This window comes from Danio rerio, chromosome 6, assembly GCF_052040795.2.
Source record: "Danio rerio strain M-AB ecotype USA chromosome 6, GRCz13ab, whole genome shotgun sequence".
Classification (NCBI taxonomy): domain Eukaryota; kingdom Metazoa; phylum Chordata; class Actinopteri; order Cypriniformes; family Danionidae; genus Danio; species Danio rerio.
The window spans coordinates 6,192,501-6,214,209 of NC_141026.1; the positions used below are offsets into that span (position 1 = coordinate 6,192,501).

At 35.0% G+C, this 21,709-nt stretch overlaps 1 long non-coding RNA gene across 19 annotated transcripts in view; it reads right to left on the reverse strand.

The window, feature by feature from the left end:
* LOC147843329 (uncharacterized) overlaps positions 1-21,709 on the reverse strand; it is a 121,928-nt gene that overhangs the window by 45,859 nt on the left and 54,360 nt on the right. For 8 of the 19 annotated variants that reach the window (XR_015493050.1, XR_015493041.1, XR_015493046.1 and 5 more), the window contains 2 exons: positions 17,427-17,629; positions 14,809-14,881 (listed from right to left, as the gene is read on the reverse strand). This is a non-coding gene — a long non-coding RNA (uncharacterized LOC147843329). Of the gene's footprint in view, positions 1-1,051; positions 1,532-2,867; positions 3,027-12,817; positions 13,346-14,472; positions 14,882-17,426; positions 17,630-21,709 lie in introns of those variants that run through there. The other 11 variants (XR_015493040.1, XR_015493045.1, XR_015493049.1 and 8 more) reach the window with 5 other exon arrangements.

Below are 21,709 nucleotides of genomic sequence, written 5' to 3' on the forward strand. Positions count from 1 at the left end.
TCGGTCCTTTTGAGAGCAACATGCCCTGTCACTCATCATGTCTGCCTGGCACAGCTCCCAAATGTACTTGTTTGAATTATTTTAATCAGCTCCAATGCCATTCCGCTGGAGACGGCCATTTGCATATGCGCTGTTCGCCTCTCCGATAAGCTTTCATAGATCCCCAATGTGATGAGCAGCCGAATAATGCCATTTCCGTCACAAACCCGCCGCGGCTGATGCAACAATGCACTTCAATCAAGATATATTACTCCTCTCCGCCAGCTTTGGTTGTTGCCGCAATTGAGCAACCTTTATCCAAATCTCCCAATCTGATTTAGACGAGGACAATTTCATTTCAGCCAGCGAGAAAGAAATGGAATAATGAAATATAGTGGGGGGATATGTCTTTTGATGTCTGATAGACATTAAGCTACATTCTATATCCTTGGCTAATTCATAGACTAGCTGATGGGATAGCGTGGAATTGTGGGCATTCAGCGCGGAATGCATTAGTGCCGGTAAAACCGTAAGCATATGCCGGTAGGATTACAGCAATTGGCCTAGTTTTGTTGACCACTTCATTATTAATATTCATTCTATATGAGGTTGTAGGAATGGATTATGCTATAAGGGGGCTATATTCATCATACAGGCTGTCTGGCGGTAATGCTCATGCTGTGACATGGTGCGAGGTGACACTTGCGTGGGTGACCTCTATATGAGTCACACTTTCAAGACCATTCCTTGCACTCTTAGGTCAGAAGAAATAATCAGAATGCACTAATAAATCCTCCAACGGCTCAATTTATTCATATTTGGACTCTTGAAATGTCCTTTATTGGCATCAATGGCTCCTTGGAAAACCTTTTAACATGTTTATTATAACATGCAATAGGTGTTTCTCTTTTTATTGGTGTTCATAATGGGTAAAAGATGTTGGCAGGTGAACCAAAGTGTTATTTTTTCATAACTGTTCCATGAAGAGTTCATTGGGAAACCAATAATGGTTCTTTACGGCATTAATTCAATTTATGTTTATCAGTATAGTGCTTGTACATTGTAGATTGTGTCAAAGCAGCTTCATATTGAAGATTACAGTGGATTGAAACAATGTCAGTTTAGTTTTCAGTGTTGCAGTTCAGTTTAGTTCAGTTCATTGTGTTTTAAAAATCACTGCTGAGAGTCCAAACACTGAAGAGTAATCCATCGATGCGCAGCTCTGCAAGTCCCGAACTATGCAAGCCAGTGGAGACAGCGGCGAGGATCAAACTTAACCAATTGGCAAAAGTGAAGTATAAAAACCTCAAGAGAAACCAGGCTCAGTTAGCACGACCAGCTGCAGACTAGGGGCCGGAGGCTGGAGAACGCTGGACCTCAGCAAAGAATCTGTCCCTGGAGTATCACAGGAATCAGACGCATGCTTTCTACTCCTCCATGACCACCACAGCAGCTGCTCGGGATACGGCCTGGTGTGGGATTGTGGAAACCTTGGGATCATCTCTTCACAGGTCTTGATTCGCTTCAGTGGCACTGCATGCTCTCTAGGGGCCTCAGGATGGGTATGCCCAGGTGGAAAAAGAGAAAATAGAGAATAATAAGCGTAGCTGTTGTTCATAGTCTATATAAACGAGATGTGTGCAGCAGCACATTCATGTATCATACCGCTATGTGTGTTTGCTTTTCTAAAAAGATTTTTAGGTTTTTAATCTAGTTTTAAACTGCGAGAATGTGTCTGAGCCTCGGACATTATCAGGAAGGCTATTCCAGAGTTTAGGAGCCATACATGAGAAGGCTCGACCTTCTTTAGTGGACTTTGCTGTTTCAGGTACTACCAGAAGTTTTGAGATCTTTAGGAGTGGGTTGGATTGTAGCGGGACAGGAGGTTGGAGATAAACAGGAGCTAAATTATTTAATGCTTTATAGGTAAGAGGTAATATTTTTAAATTAATACGAAACTTAACAGGCAGCCAGTGTAAGGAGGATAAAATTGGGGTGATATTATCATATTTTCTAGACCTAGTAAGAGCTCTGGCAGCTGCATTTTGCACTAGCTGAAGTTTGTTAGTAGAGGATGCTGGGCAACCAGCGAACAGAGCATTATAGTAATCCAGCCTAGAAGTCATAAAAGCATGAACTAGCTTTTCTGCATCTGAGATGGATAGCACACTTGGTTACTTAGCAATATTTCTCAGATGAAAGGAGGCAGTTTTTGTGACACCTTAAAGCCAAACCCCTTTGGTACCCTTTTTAAAAGTTTATCATGCATTATGGTGCTAGTTAATTTTTATGGGGATGAGGTAGAGTTTAAAATGGACATTTAAGTTATTCCTTAGGAGACGTGGACATTGTTTTGTGCACAGGTATTGTCAAGCTGCAAGAGTAAATGCCCTTAATGAACTGTTGCAAGAACGTCGGAGACACAGAGCGCTTTAAAACGTCATTTTATAGTGTTGCATTAATGGAAATCCTGCTAATTAGAAAGGGGTGTTCACACACTTTTGCCCAAGCATGTTAGCAGTGAATTTAATTACAGATGGTGCAGTGAAAGCTGAAGGTGTGCTAAATGTTGGATGACCCTGTGAGCGGCAGAGATTTTACACAACATTCTGGGTTTTAAGACATCATTAAGACTACAATGGCCTTGGAGAGAGAGGGAGAAAACAGGGCTAAAGAAATAAAAGAGAATAAAAAGGGAAGAGAAAAGAAGGATGCAAAGTAGGAGAGAAGGGAAAAAAAAGAAGAAGTCCAGATGGGAGATTTCAGTTGTCCCTGGAGGGGACAGAAAGACTCAGTGGGGACTTTGCAGAATGAAACCTGCATGAGCTGCTCTCGTTTTCTCCTCTCCTCCTGTCCTGTCTTCCCAAAGCCTCATGACAAACACTCACCTTGAGTGCTGAATCACGGGTCCCGTGGGCCTCCGCATGAGGCGCTGATGAATTTTCGCCACGAGAAAGCAGGGGTTATCTCCGAGGTCAACCCGACCCGAGCCACATTCATCACAGCTCTCTTCCAAAACAACCGGCCAAGATTGGAAAACTGAGATGCTACGAGCAAAACGAGAGACTGAAAGATGGAAAGAGAAAGTAGGAGGGGTGGGGGGAAGAAAACAAACACACTTCTAATGCAGAGGAGGCTGATACAGAGCCAGGCAGATAGGAGCATGTTTACCCTGCATGCATTCAGCAGCACCGCAGGTTGTTTGCTCTGACTACATGATTTCTGTTCATGTCTGTGTGTGTGTGTGTGTGTATGCATGTACGTATGTGATCTTTCTCATATTTAATACTTGCAGTGTACTCCAATAACAAACCTAGTCAATAAATTTTTTTTATTCTGCTGTTCAGTTTATACTGGAGACAATCAGGGTGGAGATAACAACTTAAAATTTCCTAAATTTCAAGGTCACTGCTTAGTCCTATCGGATGTTGTCCTAACATGAGGAACATACTAGTTACAATGGCATATATTGTGAAGCACAACATTCACTTCCTTCACTATCTGTCAAATTCTTTTTAACTGGTACCCTAATGCTGGCACATGATAAACATACTGATTTTGAGCTGATTTCGTTGCTTCAGGCAATCCTAGGTATGTCCTGGTTATCTTGGAGGTTGTAAAGATGATCTCATCTGATTTACCTGTGGTATGAGGTGTGCTAAGACTGGCTTAACCTGCTTGGAAGAGACTAATGTGAGAGACCAGTGATATGCTGAGAGAAACTAGTGATGTCTGGTTAAAGACTCGTGATGTCCTGTTAAAGACTAGCGATGTCCTTTTAGAGACTAGCAATGTCTATGAGAAACTAGTGATGTCCTGTGATGTCCTGTTAGAGACTAGCGATGTCTTGTTCGACTATCAATGTCTTATTAAAGACTAGCAATGTCCTGTTAGAGACTTGCAATGTCCTGTTAAAGATTAGCGATGTCCTGTTAGAGACTTTCAATGTCCTGCTATTGACTAGTGATGTCTATGAGAAACTAGTGATGTCCTGTTAGAGACTAGTGATGTCCTGTTAGAGACTTGCAATGTCCTGTTAGAGAGTAGTGATGTCTATGAGAGACTAGTGATCTCCTGTGAGAGACTAGTGATGTCCTGTTAGAGATTATCCATGTCTGAGAGACTAGTAAAGTCCTGTTAGAGACTAGCGATGTCCTGTTAGACTAGCGATTCTTTGTTAAAGACTAGCGATGTCCTGTTAGAGACTTGCAATGTCTTGTTAGAGATTAGCAATGTCCTGTTAAAGACTAGTGATGTCTATGAGAAACTTGTGATACTGTTAGAGACTAGTGATGTGCTGAGAGACTAATGATGTCTGTGAGATACTAGTAATGTCTGTTAGAGCCTAGCGATGTCCAGTTAGAGATTTGCAATGTCCTGTTAAAGACTAGCAATATCCTGTTAAAGACTAGCAATGACCTGTAAGAGACTTGCAATGTCCTGTTAGAGATTAGCAATGTCCTGTTAGACTAGCGAAAACATAAAAAAAAAAAAAAAACTAACTAAGATCTATCCTATGACCTAACCGAAAACAAAATAATCAAAAGCAAGTTCACGGCATTTACACACCCTAACTTACCTACTCTAAACTTAACCAAACCGAAATATACAAAGCCAAGGCTCACTCCTAAACCTCCTCCTAAAGTGACATCTACCTCTCCAAATCCCTCTGGGAAAAACAAAGAATATCTGCAAAATAACAAATTATTAATAAAAAAAAAATGAAAATAAACAAGATGGCAAGAACAACAAAAAAAAAAAATAAATAAATAAATAAATAAATAACAGAAGGCAGGTTAAAACAAAGAACGAAACAGGAACGCAAAAGTCTTTGTCCAGCGTCCCACTCGCCTGTTAGAGAAAAGTGATGTCTATGAGAGATTAGTGATGTCCTGTTAGAGACTAGTGATGTCTATGAGATAGGGGTGTAATTGTATATGTATTCATCCTAATCCGTCACAATACACGGGTGACGGTTCGGTTCATACACTCCCATGACAAATACAGTCAGTCCAAATGTGACAATCCAGCCACTGGAGTTAGGCAGAAAAGACCACAGAAGTGCAACAGCTGAGCAGCCATTCACAATGGTCACATCTTCGTGACTGAAAACGGTTCCGCAATTACTGCTTTTCTGTTGTTTCCTTTACACCCCTATGAAAAACTAGTGATGTCCTGTTAGAGACTAGTGATGTCTACAAAAAACGAGTGATATTTGTCAAAGACTTGTGATGTCTGAGAGAGACTATTGATGTGCTCAAGTCACTGAAAGCAAGGATACATTTTAGTATCTTTCCCACTACAATCCAATCTGTTCTATGATTGGGATTATTACTTCCAACAAAAAAAGTTATTTTGCACTTCAAAAGAATCATCAAAGACATCCATACCATCTCAGTACTACTCCAGTGTTTCTAAAGCTGTGAAATCTCTAGGAACAGATCCACAATGTGATACAGAGGCTGTAACGATATAAACTATTTAAAATGTTTTTTACTAAAACTTGTTTAAATATGCAGAGTAGTACGTATAGCTGTTATGAATAAGACAGCAACATGCATCTTTTCCCAAGTCACATTCAGGCTGTTTGAGTTATCTCCTCATGTCTGTGTTTATCTTTTCTAAGTCTATAGGATGCAGGCACAGCTCAGCAAGCTGAACAGATACAGTCAGCTCTCAGACGCCGATACACAGAGGTCGTTTCATCAGTATTGCAGAGCTGACCTGTGGCTCCTCTCTCTGAGGAAGCAGTCCCTGACCTTTATTACTGCTGAGTTACACACCTTATTGCCAGGAAAACTGTAAATTTTTATCACGGGGACATTGCATGCGGCAGGCAAAGGTCAGGCAATATACTGCTCCTTAGTCCAGTGTCCTCCTTTTCTCTCAAACTACATGCAAAGTGTCCTTCAAATTCACCTCAATCAAATCTTTCCCCCTCGCACCAATATGAGCACCTCAGGCCCGTCTGATTATCTCTTTTATGGCCTATATTTATGGGTTGCGGGGTTGGAGAGCACCTCGGGGGACGCACATCGACCGCCAGTGTGTGGGAATGCAATTTACAGTATCACGTTTGCACCCAAAATATTTTTGTCCATTTTTTTTTGGTACAGCTCTTCATCAACAGAGGCTTGAGACATTGCATTTTACTTCCTCTGACGGTAAGCACTTAAAATACTAAGTAATAATGATCTCTAGAGTAAATTAGACTCAAATAATTGCATCAATTTTCAATTACCAGAACAAAAAAGCTAAATAATAAGATAATTTGTGATTTTTATTGTCTTGACCTTTAATAAGCAATGGACAGGGGGTGGACTGGCCATAAAGATTACCGGGACATTTTACCAGTCACTTTCCCCACCCCTGCTCTTCACTTACTGATTGCTGCATCACCCCCCAAACTCTCCCTAACCAACTGTCATCCACCAAACCCCCCACCCCAAGTACCCCACCCATCCTCCACCCTCTTACCAATCACTTCCATCATGCCCGCTATTCACTTACCAATCACTGCACCACCCTCCGAACCCCACCCCCCAACCAAATACCTTACCCCCCCAAACTATCCCCTTTAACCTACCGATCAGCCACCCCCCACCCTCTTTCACATACCAATTACTCCCCCAACCCACCCCTCACGCCTTCACTTACCAATCACTTCCCCACCCCAGCTCTCCACTCACCGATTGCCGCACCACCCTCCAAACTCCCCCTCATATGTTCCTCCCCGCTCTTCACTTACCAATCACTGCACCACCCTAAAACCTCCAAACTCCCACCCCCCAAGTACCCCACCCATCTTCCCCTCTTCACTTACCGATTGCCGCACCGCCTTCCAAACAACCCCTAACCAACCGCAACCCCCCCAAGTACCCCACCCATCCTTCCCTCTTCACTTACCGATTGCTGTACCACCTTCCAAACTCCCCCTAACTAAACCCCCATACCACCCCAAGTACCCCACCCTTCCCCCTCTTCACTTAACAAACACTTCACCCACCCTGCTCTTCACTTACTAATCCCTCCCCCCAACTAACCACCTAACTACCCCCTTATTCACTTACTGATTAGTCACTTCCCACCCCCACCCCCTTTCATATACCAATTGCTTCCCCAACCCCAACCCAACCCACTCTTCACTTACTGATAGCCGCACCACCCTCTAAACTCCCCCTTCTACGTTCCTCCCTGTTCTTCACTTAACGATCACCGCACTATTCTCCAATCCCCTCCCAACCAACTTTCCACACCCTGAGCCAACCCCTGACCCCTTACCCCCCTCTTTGCTTACCAACATCCTCCACAACCTCCCAGCCCCCAGGTCTTCACTCAAGTGGCCTGATGTTGAACTGTACCAGGTAAAAATGCTGTCCCACTTGGTTACATTTCACAACATATATACATAAGATTGCGTTGGCAACTCAGTGGGTAAGTAGTTAGCAGTGACCATAGCAGTGACCTGGTTCGAGTCCCAGGTGGGTCAATTGGTATTTCTGTGTGGAGTTTGCAGTTTCCTAAAAATGACCTGAAAAAGGTAGTACTTTAGTAGTATTTAAGTACACCTTTTAGATACAAAAGTGCGCCTTTTGAAAACGATCCACTATGGTGACAGCTTTTGTACCTTTATTTCTGAGAGTGTACAGTATATACATATTATTTTAATTATTTGATACTTAATGAAAACTACCAACCACTTCGTTGTTAAACACATAGAGTATACCAATGATGAAGATTACATTTTTCTATGGAGTCCATATTTCTTTTGATATCATATGCAAATGTGTGGATGTTTTGTAAGACGATGCCTAGTTTGCATATTTAAAAAAATGTATACATAAGTGAAAATAGAAAATGATTCAATTTGACCGAAGCAAAGAAAACTCCTGACTCTAAAACCTTCCAGTATAGAGGAAAACTGTTAGCAGAAGAAAAGTGTTCATCAGAGAGACAGTGAGTGAGAGAGGTAGAAATGAAAACATAAGGTCATATTTGAATAATGTAGCAGAGTTTCTCACAAGTGTGAGCACAGACAAGCGTTACTAGACTTTGACCTGATTATTTCAAGTGTCGATGAAATTCCTACAGTAATTCACCCTCTTCTCTACTCTGTACGTGTTTCTTTTGATGACCTTTAGATGTGAGTATTCCACTTCCAGATACTGATGGCTGGTGACCAGCAGTAGATCAGACATAGATCTGTTAGCCAATTCTGCCATTGCCAACATAGTTCAACAATTCCAATTGCAATCCAATTCCAGTTCCAATGAGCATTCGGAAAAAAACAACAACACAAAAGTGTTCTGTGATTTGTACTCCCATATACATTTCTGGAGAGCTCGAATTATGTATCCAGAGCTATGTATGGCTGCATTTTGACTTTAAAACGAATGCTAAGTATGTCGGTGGACTTGAGAAGCAGAGAGGAGTTGACCACGACGACGGGGTTTGAGTCCGGTGCAGAACAATTCCAGAAAGCACGTAAAACAAAAACAAATATTGACACAAAATAAAATAAACAATTAAATAACAGGGTGATAATGTGGTAAGATCTGAAAATGTGGTAAAAATCAGGCAAGAGCTTTTCTTATTCTCTATTTCTTTTGAAAACACTGTCGGTTGGGTTTAGGGAAGGGGGTGATCGGGTCAATCGGTGCTGTTGAAAACATTATTGCTTGGGTTTAGGGAAAGGGGTGGGTATGTATCAATAATTAGCCAAAGTTGAAAAAAAAAGTAAAAGCAAAATGCATTGCACTGTTCAGATGTTTTAAATAATTTATTTAGAAGTCTTTAGAGCTTTCTGTATTTGTGTGTGTGTGTGTAAGTGTGTGTGTGTGTGTGTGTGTGTGTGTGTTGTAAATAAGAGTATTTGGAAATTTAAGGTTGAGCAATTCCTGCCTCTCTTGAGTACAATACTTCTAACTTATGCTCCTTTACATGCTGAGAAGATTCATTAGGAATTATTTGTAAGGTAGGGACTTAAAAACAGTTGGCATAGTTTGTGTGTGTACATGTTTTTTTTTTTTTTTTTAATTGCATTTGTGTACATTTGGTAAATGATCTTATATCCAATATAGGTCAGTCTGCAACATTTTGCAAATAAGGCCTCTGGTGAGTGGGCTCGACCAACCACTTGCTGATACAAACTTCTCTCTAACTCTGGCACGTAATTATCTGAGCACAAAATTACCACTTCTTATACTGTATGCATTGCATCTTTTTGTTAAACGCCTCCTCAAAATTGGTGTAAAGAAACAACTGACAAATACTCAAAATACTGTAATTTGAGATGTTCTCAGAATGATCAACTTCTCAACTATGATGATTGAAACTGCTAAACGGACTTCAAAGCAATAACTAAATTCAGTACAGAGTGTCACGTATTTGCACACACACACTAAAAAAAATTAAAAAAAAATCAAGCAGTACTTTATCCAATTAAAAATGCATGTTTTGTTTGTTTAATATCATTTGTTTTATTTTTTGAGTAATATATTTTAAGTTCAAAACAAAGTTAAACATAAATGTTTTTGATTCATAGCTCAAGTAAGAAATATTTATTTGAAAAACTTTAAGTTTACTTACACAGGCCAGCACATGCTTATTAAACAGAAACTCAATATGTTTTGTACTTTCATGGACTTAAAAAATATTAAGACAATTTATTTATTTTTTATTAGCTCAAGTAATAAAATTTAGATTTGAAACCATTACGCTGTTTTTTTAATTGCATGAATGAACGTTTTATGGGTATTTTTGTTTTGTTTAAAGCTAGATTAATTTAAATTAACTGACTTTCTTTTGTCAAAACAAATATGCTTTGTACCGGGTTTTATAAAATTGTTCTCATGGAGACAGAAAATAATGGTTAAAGTAAACTATTTATATTTCATTGGGTGAATTGCTAACATTTAGATTACCTTAATACTTTTTTTTTAATTGGATGAATGAAAGCTTTTTTCCAGTGCACACAAATTGCATGCAAACGCTTCAATCTTTCACAGTGTAATACTCACCACTCACTGCTCACTCAACAGATACTTTTACTTCCACTACCAGCTAGCCGGCAGCTAGCTCTCTGCAACTCTCACATGGTCGCCCACTAAAGCTAAGCAGGGCTGCGCCCGGTCAGTAGTTCCTGTGGTTCCTAATGCCCCAGTATAGTGACGGGGACTCTATACTGCTCAGTGAGCGCCGTCTTTCGGATGACACTTTAAACTGTGGTCGTTAAAAATTCCAGGATGTCCTTCGAAAAAGAGTAGGGGTTTAACCTCGGCATCCTGGCCAAATCTGCTCATGGCCTCCTAACCTTTCCCATATCATAATTGGCTTCATCACTCTGTCTCCTTTCCCCAATCAGCTGGCGGGTGCTGTGCAGTCTGGCGCAAAATGGCTGCAGTCGCGTCATCCAGGTGGATGCTGCACATTGGTGGTGGATGAGGAGATTCCCCCCTATGTGCTTTGAGTGCCCAGAGAGGTCTAAATAAATGTAAGGAATTATTATTATTATTATTACTCTTTCCACCACTGATCCTCAATTGCAGCCACTTTGGAGAAAAGCATCTGCTAAATGTCTAAATGTAATGCAATATGTTGCAATCCACGCTGAAGTTAAATCAGAATTAGTCCAGTGCCTTTTAAGCAAGCGATGCGGTTAAATCAATCAATACTGAATCCGGCAAAGCTGCCACATCATCTCTTTCAGAAGACATTCCATTAATTTAAGTGCGTGACATTTGACACGCTGACCACATTTTTGTCCTTCATTAAACTAAAACTACAAAAATCCTTTAAAAAAAATGATAAACAGCCGCCGCCTCGTGATGCCGTTTGAAGTTTATATGCGCGTGCGTGTTTGTGCCTCATTAGTCTTTGATTTGCTGAACAGATAACAACTCAAATATTACTGCTGCAGGGACCATTGGGCACCAGAATGATGCAGAACCTGTCGCCCCTTTTTCACTGTCTCGCGCTCCCCAAACTTCCCCCTTTTCTGTCTCATTAAGTCCGAGAGCTAAAGATCCTCACAGCGGCCATACCGGTGTTTCAGCCGCTATGAGTGATACATCATATCCGCAAGATTTTGATACTGTAATAACTCATCTCACCCCAGCCGACTATTGCTGCGTAACAAACACTGGGAATAATGATAATTCATGAGTGAAATTCACTGCTTAGATTGCTAGCTCTTTTTAGCACCGACTTTGTCAACAAGACTATAAAACCCTCAGTGTTATTATTAATGGAAAAGCTCTTTTCTGGGCTTTACTCGTGACAAATGTGTGGTTTAATAAATTCGGCGGGGGCGTTCATGAAATATGGAAAGGGGTGGTCATATTTTATGCTGAACATAATAAGCAACAAGGGAAATAATGTGTTGCCTTTTGCGTCCGTGTCATTAATTTTGGCATTCAAAATTGCAACGCTTAGCATATCATAAAAAGACAGCTAATAATATGTGTATTGCAAAAAACAAATGTCCAGCCTAAGTTTTACCAGCAGGAGAAAAAGTTAAACAAAATCATTAACTTTGATGACTTTTTCATATTTATTTATTTTTTTTATTTGGTTTGTTGCTTATTTATTTATTTATTTTGGTTTGCTGTTTATTTATTTAGTCGGGTATTTAATTATTTATTTATTTAGTTTGTGCTTATTTATATAATTGGTATTTTATTTATTTATTTATTTTTGTTTGTTGTTTATTTGGTTTGCTTGTTTATTTATTTATTTAGTTGGTTGGTTTATTTATTTTTCTATTAGTTCGGAGTTTAGTTAGTAAGTTATTTAATTAATTTGTTTATTTATTTAGTAGGTTTATTTATTTATTTACTTGGATTGTTGTTTATTTATATAGTTGATTTTTATTTTTTTTTTTTTGGTTTGTTGTTAATTTTTTTATTTATATAATTGGTTTATTTATTTATTTTTGTTTGTTGTTTATTTGGTTTGTTGTTTATTGATTTATGTATTTATTAATTTATTTATCTATTTAGTTTGGGGGTTAGTTAGTAAGTTGGTTTATTTATTTATTTATTTATTTATTTATTTAGTAGGTTTATTTACTTATCTATTGACTTTGAGTTAGTAAGTTGGTTTATTTATTTGGTTTGTTGTTTATATATTTAGTTGGTTATTTATTTATTTATTTATTTATTTTTTGTTTGTTGTTTAGTTATTTATATATATATATATATATATATATTTTTTTATATTTCATGAAGGCTCTAGAGGTTGAAAATTTTGACCCGCCAGCTCTAAAACCATTTTTACACCTCACAGAACTACTTGCGCAAACACAGACAATCTGCGGTTTTAACTTTTATGAGTACTGTCTTGCTAAAAATGTTGTATCTACTATAAAAAATTTCCATATTCCACATTTTATGACTCATGTTTTCATTTATAATTTTTTCCTGATTTATTTATGCTTTAGAATTGTATTATGGAACCTGGATCTTTCTTTCAACCACTTTAAATTTATTTAAATTTTAAAAAAAGTTACTTTTATTAATATTTTAATAGTTTAAAGTGTTATATTCTATGGGTTGGTGTTGTATATTAAGTACAAAAACTTTCTAATACACTACCAGTATATTTTCTGTTATTTTACAGACTTTATTTTTAGATTTATTTATATATCCTTTATCATACATTATATTATTGCAAAATACTACATTACTTAACCAACTCTTGTTGCCTATCCAAGTTTTAGGAGCAACAAATAATAGCTTAACTTCTAGTTGATCATTTGATATAAGAATTGGCTTATATGAAAGGCAAAAGCCTCTACATTATGTTAGTTTTACCAGAATAAATAATGATCATGTCTTAATTTTTAATGATTTAATTAGGACAGTAAGGTCTGACTTTGCTTAGACAAACATCTTGTCACTTAACAGAAATAGTGTACAGTATAGAATATAAAGTCATGCTGCAGTGGAAAAAGAATGAATATTGGGTATGACACCCTTGAGCTTGGAGGACTGCATCCACACATCTGCAAGACTCAAATCACCTATTAATAAAGTCATCTGGATTGACAAAGAAAGCGTTCATGCAGGACTCGTCAAGTCCAAAGTTCATCAAGATTCTTTAGACTCATCTTTAATGCCTCCTCCTTCATTTTACCCCAGACATGCTCAATAATGTTCATCTCTGGTGAATGGGCTGGCCAATGGAGCACCTTGACCTTCTTTGTTTTCAGGATCTTTGATGTGGAGGCTGAAGTATGAGAAGGAGCGCTATCCTGCTGAAGAATCTGCACTGTCCTGTGGTTTGTAATGTAATGTGCAGCACAAATGTCTTGATACCTCAAGCTGATGTTTCCATCCACTCTGCAGATCTCCTGATCTCCCCCATACTGTATGCATTTAATGTCATCATAGCAAAGATAAAATAAATCAGTTATTAGAAATGAGTTATTAAAACTATTACGTTTAGAAATGTATTGAAAAAAATCAGGATTTGGGGTAATAAATATATAGAGGGGCAAAAATTCAGGAGGGCTAATAAATCTGACTTCAACTGTATTTTAACGATTTACTGAACACAAGTAATTTTTGACGCAAAGCGTGAGCAGTGTATACATGAAATCTAAAACCAAAGGAGCATTAAATAGTGTGTGATTTTATAATACGTTTAATCAAATCCCCCTCATGTCCATTATAAGATTGCTGTAGGCCTTCATTCCTCCAAAGTGAGTTTCTCTGAGGGCAAAAGTTGGAAATGGGTCAGCTTTATAAAAAAACAGCCATTTTCTGTTGATACACCATGAATATTTGATGACGGCTAACTTCTCTGTGGGGAAAAGCAGATATCAATAAAAAAGGCCATCTAGTCGGCGATAAAGCCCACGAAGGCAGTCTGTTCGGGCAGAGAAAGGGTTTAGATAGTAATTGCTTGTGGAAGCTTTAACTAGATGGTAAACTAGATTTGCATTTCCCGAAGGAAATGTCAGCGCTTACAAGGAAGCAAAAGTAATATTGTAAAAGTTTTAGGCGAGTGGTTTGGCTCTGGTTCTATGTAAATGAAGCGTCGTGTCTGGATATTCAGCAATCTGAAGTCCAAACAGTTGAGAATTCTTTCCGAAGGGCAAAGCAAACAGCACAGGGAGTGTACACTCATATATCACTTCACAGGGAATGCGGAGGGAGATTAAGGCAGTATTTATTGTGCAAAAAGTATTACAGAAAGTTTAGTTAAAACAAAAGCAGCTGTATAGAAGTGTAAAACTCACTGCTACATGTGTAAGTGTATTTTTATCACCATATACAGCATTTATAGTGGATGCTGTACAGTGGAGATGGTGTGGAGAGACCCTCCCTTCATGATTGTATATGGCAAGCGCTCTGGGTGTATATGGCCATACGTGATAAAAATACATACAATACATTACATTACATTACATATAAACATTAGGACTGCACTATATATATATATGTATATATATATATATATATATATGTATATATATATATATATATATATATATATATATATATATATATATATATATATATATATATATATATATATATATATATATATATATAATAAGTAGTAAATATATAAAGTAATAATAAAGTAGTAGGGTTGATATACACTAGACCATATATTTAATTTAATTACCTGTAAAATATCTCTATTTTACTATTTTCTAACATTGACATAGAGTAACAGTAGCTATACAGAACACAAATTTGGATACAGACGAATACTGATCAGTCTTGGCCCACTGACAGATGAAGGAATTCCACATTTAATGGCAAAAGTCAATCACCTGTCCATGATTAATGTCATTCATTAGACGCGTGTCTTGATTACCTTAGAGAGAGCAGGTCTTCTCCATCATCTGCGAATCAATGCGCAAGCAGCTAATGATGCTCTAGAACTCTCTCTGCAAAAAATGCTTTACTGCCACAACATATGCAGGTTTATACATTGAAAAATCATTAATAAATATTGCAGCAATGTGAGGGAGACTGCAGAGCTAAAATATCCCTTTTGGTGTCTAATAACAGCATATGGATTGATAGATTATGTAGTTCTTTGCATGGATGCGTATCGTTTCCTGCCTGTGTTGGTGGATTTCTTTCATTCATACATACATAAATAAATAAATAAATAAATAAATAAATAAATAAATAAATAAATAAATAAATAAATAAATAAATGAATAAATAAATAAATATGACCAACTAAATAAATACATAAATAAAAAACAACGACCCAAACAAATAAACAAATAACCAACTAAATAAATAAAAAACAACTAACTAATTAACTAACTAAACAGCAAAAAAAAAAAAAAAAAAAAAAAATGAATAAACCAAAAATATAAATGAACAACCAACCAACCAAATAAATAAATGCATAAATAAAAAAAATAAATAAATAAAATAAATAAACCACAAACAAAACAAATAAACAATTGAATACTTAAATAAATAAATAAACCAACAAAAAAACATAAACAAACAACCAACAAATCAAATTATTAAATAATCAACTAAATAAATTAATAAACAAATAAATAATTAAACAAGTAACAAACTTACAAACTAACTAACTGAACAACCAAATAAGTAAATAAATAAATAAATAAATAAAAAGTAACTAAATAAATAAATAAATTAATTAATTAATTAATTAAATAAATATACAAATAAATAAATGAACTACATTTAACCACAAACTAAATAAATAAATAAACTAAATAAATACATAAATAAACAAACAAACAACAAACCAAATAAATAAATAAATAAATAGATAGATAAATAAATAAACCAACTAACTAACTAACAAACAAATACATAAACAAACAAACAAACAAACAAACAAATAAATAAATAAATAAATAAATAAATAAATAAATAAATAAATAAATAAATAAATAAATAAATAAATAAATAAATAAAACAAAGTTTACTCCTAAAAGAAACAAACAAAAACAAAATTCTTTACTGCCACAACACATGCAGGTTTTTACATTGGAAAAGCATTAATAAATATTACAGCAATGTGAGAACTCTCTGTCAGCCTAAAATATCCCTATTGGCGTTTAATAACAGCATATGGATTGATAGATAAATTATGTAATTGTTCTGCATGGACGCGTATCGATTCCTGCCCGTGTTGGTGGGTTTTCTCCAGGTGATTTGTCACACAGCCACAGCGTGTTTGTGTCTTCAATGAGAGCTAATGTGGTTTGGGAGGCAGGACTGAATTCAGGTCCAACACAATCGACTTTTGTCACAAGACAATAGAAAGAGCGAGAAGGAAAGAGAAAGAGAGAGAAAGATAGAGAGAGAAGGCTGGATAAATAGCTGGAGGGTAAATATGCCTGTCTGCTGCTGTATATGATATTTACAATACGTGTACAATCAATAATTCATACATGACACGTTGAATTATAAGTGATGCTAATACGCCCTAAACTGTTTTTGTCTTCTATTTTCTCTTCTTTATGCATTTTGGTATACTTTTTTTTTTTCAGCAATGCATTTATTACTAGTACTTTTAATCTGCAAATTATGTTCAATTTATGGCTACTTTATTTATCAAGTTACCTAAAACCTTTTTTGCTTAACAACACAATTTACAAATTTTCTGCGCCAAATGATCTATATATATATATATATAAATCTTCCAATTAAAGCAAAAATACTTTTGTTTTTATTTTTTATTAATTAAACAAGCCTAGAAACACATTCATTTTTGAAAATTACAAAAAAAACTTAATAACTAAATAATAATAATAATAATAATAATAATAATAATAATAATAATAATAACATTTGATTCAGAAACCATTCTAATATGCTCATTTGAAGCAAGATCATCTTTTTTTATTAGTTTCTATAATTATTAATGTTAAAAACATTTGATGTAACATTTATTAAACCTTTACTGTCACTTTCATTTAATGTAATACATCCAGTGTATTTTCTTTATATTTAAAAGTTATACCACACAAGGACTGTCAAAAGAGTCAATTACATGATAAGGCAAATAAATTAATAAATTAATGATTAAATAAATAAAAAATAAAATAAAATAAATAAATAAATAAGCCTGATAAATAAATAAACAAATAAATAAATAAATAAATAAATAAATAAATAATAAGCCTAATAAATAAATCAAATACATAAATGAATAAATCCAAATAAATAAATAAACAAACAGATAAATAAATAAATAAATAAATGAAGAACCGTATAAAACAAACGGATATATAAATAAAACCAATAAATAAATAAATAAATAAATAAATAAATAAATAAATAAATAAATAAATAAATAAATAAATAAATAAAAGTCTCAGGTTTTTAGGTGCTATAAAATCTCATAGGTTTGAAACAATATAAAGTTTAATTCTGAATAACAATAAGCTCCACATACAGCTGTTACACTTCAAACCATCCCAAATGATTTACCTTGGCCTTTTACTTATTCCCCTCTGCTGTAAAATGAATTCCAGAGGTTGGATTTGAAAAAGGAGCAGCTCTTTTCCTGCGGGTCTGCTGTTGGTCGGTGGGTCGGCGGGTTTGGACAGAAACAGGCAGCAGCTGCAGGGCAATGATAGCGAATTCACCGTCTGCCATTCCTCAAGTATCATCCTCAACAGCTGTTCTCAGGCCTATGGGTGACACGTATGGGTAACAGGCCTATGAGACTATTCAACAAGCACACAAACATGGGCACATGCACATACACATATACAAACACATATAGTACACAAACACATTCAGTACATATCCATACACAGACAGACAGACACACACACACACACACACACACACTGACTGGCCTGTTGGACGTTGAGAAGACAGATATGGGTGAAGGAAATGATTACTATCAGATGCTTGTTAAAAGACTTTGGCTCTGGTTAAATGATGATGGCAGAATTAATGAATTAATCAATGGCCTGCTGTTCATTTGCCGTGTTCATGTTAGTCACAGTTTATAAAAGAAGGGATAATTATTGCTGTGCCGCATATATATCAGATGGATGTGGGAGTCTGTGAAATAAAATAAATATTTTTGTATTTTTGACATTACTATTAAAATAAAAACTACACCTATTTAAATGACAGTGAAATATTACAGCGACACAGCTGTGTTTTTATTACTATAAAATCAGTATTTTAGTTTATTATACATTAAAAGAGGTGCACACAACATTTTTGAAACATATTTAACAATACATTTTTATAGATCATCATATTACTGAAACAGAAAGCTTTTGTAGCAACCATGATTTGGGCTATTTTTTTTTTATTAATGGATCATTTAAAATTAAATTATAAATAAAATAAGTTATTTGATCATGTATTAAATGTAACAATATAAGAAATAATTTTTATTATTATTCATATTAATATATGATTTTAATATTTGATTTGTATTCATCAACTATTATACATTTTATTGGTGGACATATGTTCAGAAATAATAATAATAATAATAATAATAATAATAATAATAATAATAATAATAATAATAATAATTATTATTATTATTATTATTATTATTATTATTATTATTATTATTTCTTTCTTTATTTATTTGCATAATGCAAGCTAATTATTTTTCATTATTATTCAAATGATGCATAGATAAATGGTACAGTTATGTCTTTTTACAGATATGTTGTTGTTATACCGATATGTTTTTGTTGTTGTTTTTATTCCTGAATAATATAAATTTTATTTATTTGTTTATACTTTAGTGATGTTCAGAATTGATTATTATTATTATTATTATTATTATATATTTTTTATTATTATTATATTTTTAGCATATTACAAGGAAATTGTGATTCATTATTCTTCATATTAGTTCATGAATTCATATACATTTATGTATTCATTAATAATATATTTACATAATGCATTTATGAACATGATAATAGCAATACTAATAAAAATAATAAAATAAAATAATAATAAAAATGATAATGATAATGGTAATATTAACTAAGCTGGGACTAAGCTGAAATGGAAAATGAATGAATGGATAAAATAATAATAGTGCTGTTATTATTATTATTATTAATAATATTTATATTATTATTATTATTATTGCTCATCACCCAAAGATGGCTGGGGTTAGGTGCCACACCTCCTTTTTAAAATTGTACTGACAAAACATAAAATGGTTACGTTTCTTTGTGAGATCTGGTTGAAAATACGGTATTCAGAAACACTTACTAAATTGTAAAAAAATATAGCACAATTTAGCTGTATTTTTGGGTCAAATAAAAGCAGAATAGAAAAGAAGCGACTGTTTTAAAAACCCTAAATAACGACTAATTTACCTGCGTTCACCAATACTCATCCACACACTTTAGCTCATTGTCACGTTGTCATTGTTTGTTTTAGTGCGACGACAACACAGAACACAGTCTTGTTAAAGGCATTGTTCTTTTCACTCTTTACACCTGCTGCCCATTTATCTTTTGTCACTTCCTTTAGACTCGTTTTACTCTGATTGTTCACTTTCATGTATTCCTCTCATGGTAGAACGTCACCAACGCTAAACAGCAAATGAAGTCGCCCTCGCCGGGATCTGCTTTTTCAAAACAAGCATGCGTTCAATTAATCATAGTCTCGGCTCGGAGAAAATAATAAATAAATAAATCCCAGACATCATTCCTTAACTCAACAAACACAAAGACGTCATATTCTGATATGAATCCCCAGACTTCTTTCCACAGTCTCTTTTTTTTTTGTTTGTTTATCATCGGGTCGCTCTTTAGAATACATAATTTAATTACTCATGGATGGCCCTTTGTTCATTATACACATTTTTTTTGGATAAAGCTGAGCTTGGCACTGACCAGCGGACTCCGGAGCAAGATTTCGTCAGATTAAATAAAGATTACACGACTGTGGAGCAGATGACGGCGGCCCTGGGGTTTATAGTGGAGATATGAGAGGAGATAAAACAATCAAACCCACCTCGCCGGAGCGAACTGACCCTCGAGCACTCTCCAATCAAGGCCCCTGCCCTGAAGGCAATGCGATTTTTATATCAAAGCATTCCAATGAAGAATCGTTTCTCCTGAAAGCTCTGAATTAGAGCGTTTGTGAAGAATATAGGCGTTCGTTTAACACCGCCAGGCTAACTTTGAAGTAGTTTGGACAGCTGATGAGCTCAGACAACAGAAGGTGTGTTGTTTGAATGTTTGAATGTTAAAGCATCTGTGAAGGCTTTTTATTTAAAGCAAAATGGGTTTGTTTGTTGTTTTGTTTAGTTTTAGAGAGAGAAGAGTATGGTTACAAGTGGCTTATCAAACCCACTCACCTGTGTGAAATACAATTCATAAATGCACAATGTTTTGTTTCGTTTTAGATATGGAGTGTATGGTGCAAATGTGCAAAAACTGGTACAAGTGGCACTTGCTTCTTGTTTTGCAATTCTTTGGGCGAATTAAAGGTGCAGTTTGTAAGTTTGACACAAAGTGGTTAAAATAGGTATTTCAATCCAGGTTCACAACAAGCAGAGAGCAGATTGCCAGATTGACCACACTAACAAAGACTGACTTAAACGGTTTTGTAAATCAAAGCAAAAGCATGCGATAGAGGAAATAATTTACGTATCTATAAATTCACTAATGTTGATCCTGGACCATCAATATATAAATTCACTAATGTTGATCCTGAACTATCAATATATAAATTCACTAATGTTGATCCTGAACTATCAATATATAAATTCACTAATGTTGATCCTGGACCATCAATATATAAATTCACTAATGTTGATCCTGGACCATAAATATTTAAATTTACCAATGGTGATCCTGGACCATCAATTTATAAATTCACTAATGTTGATTCTGGACCATCAATATATAAATTCACTAATGTTGATCCTGAACTATCAATATATAAATTCACTAATGTTGATCCTGGACCATCAATATATAAATTCACTAATGTTGATCCTGGACCATAAATATAAATTCACTAATGTTGATTCTGGACCATCAATATATAAATTCACTAATGTTGATCCTGGACCATCAATATATAAATTCACTAATGTTGATCCTGGACCATAAATATAAATTCACTAATGTTGATCCTGGACCATCAATATATAAATTCACTAATGTTGATTCTGGACCATCAATATATAAATTCACTAATGTTGATCCTGAACTATCAATATATAAATTCACTAATGTTGATCCTGGACCATCAATTTATAAATTCACTAATGTTGATCCTGGACCATCAATATATAAATTCACTAATGTTGATCCTGGACCATCAATATATAAATTCACTCATGTTGATCCTGGACCATAAATATAAATTCACTAATGTTGATCCTGGACCATCAATAAATAAATTCACTAATGTTGATTCTGGACCATCAATATATAAATTCACTAATGTTGATCCTGAACTATCAATATATAAATTCACTAATGTTGATGCTGAACTATCAATATATAAATTCACTAATGTTGATCCTGAACTATCAATATATAAATTCACTAATGTTGATCCTGAACTATCAATATATAAATTCACTAATGTTGATGCTGGACCGTCAATATATAAATTCACTAATGTTGATCCTGGACCATCAATATATAAATTCACTAATGTTGATCCTGGACCATAAATATATAAATTCACTAATGTTGATCCTGGACCATAAATATATAAATTCACTAATGTTGATCCTGGACCATCAATGTAAA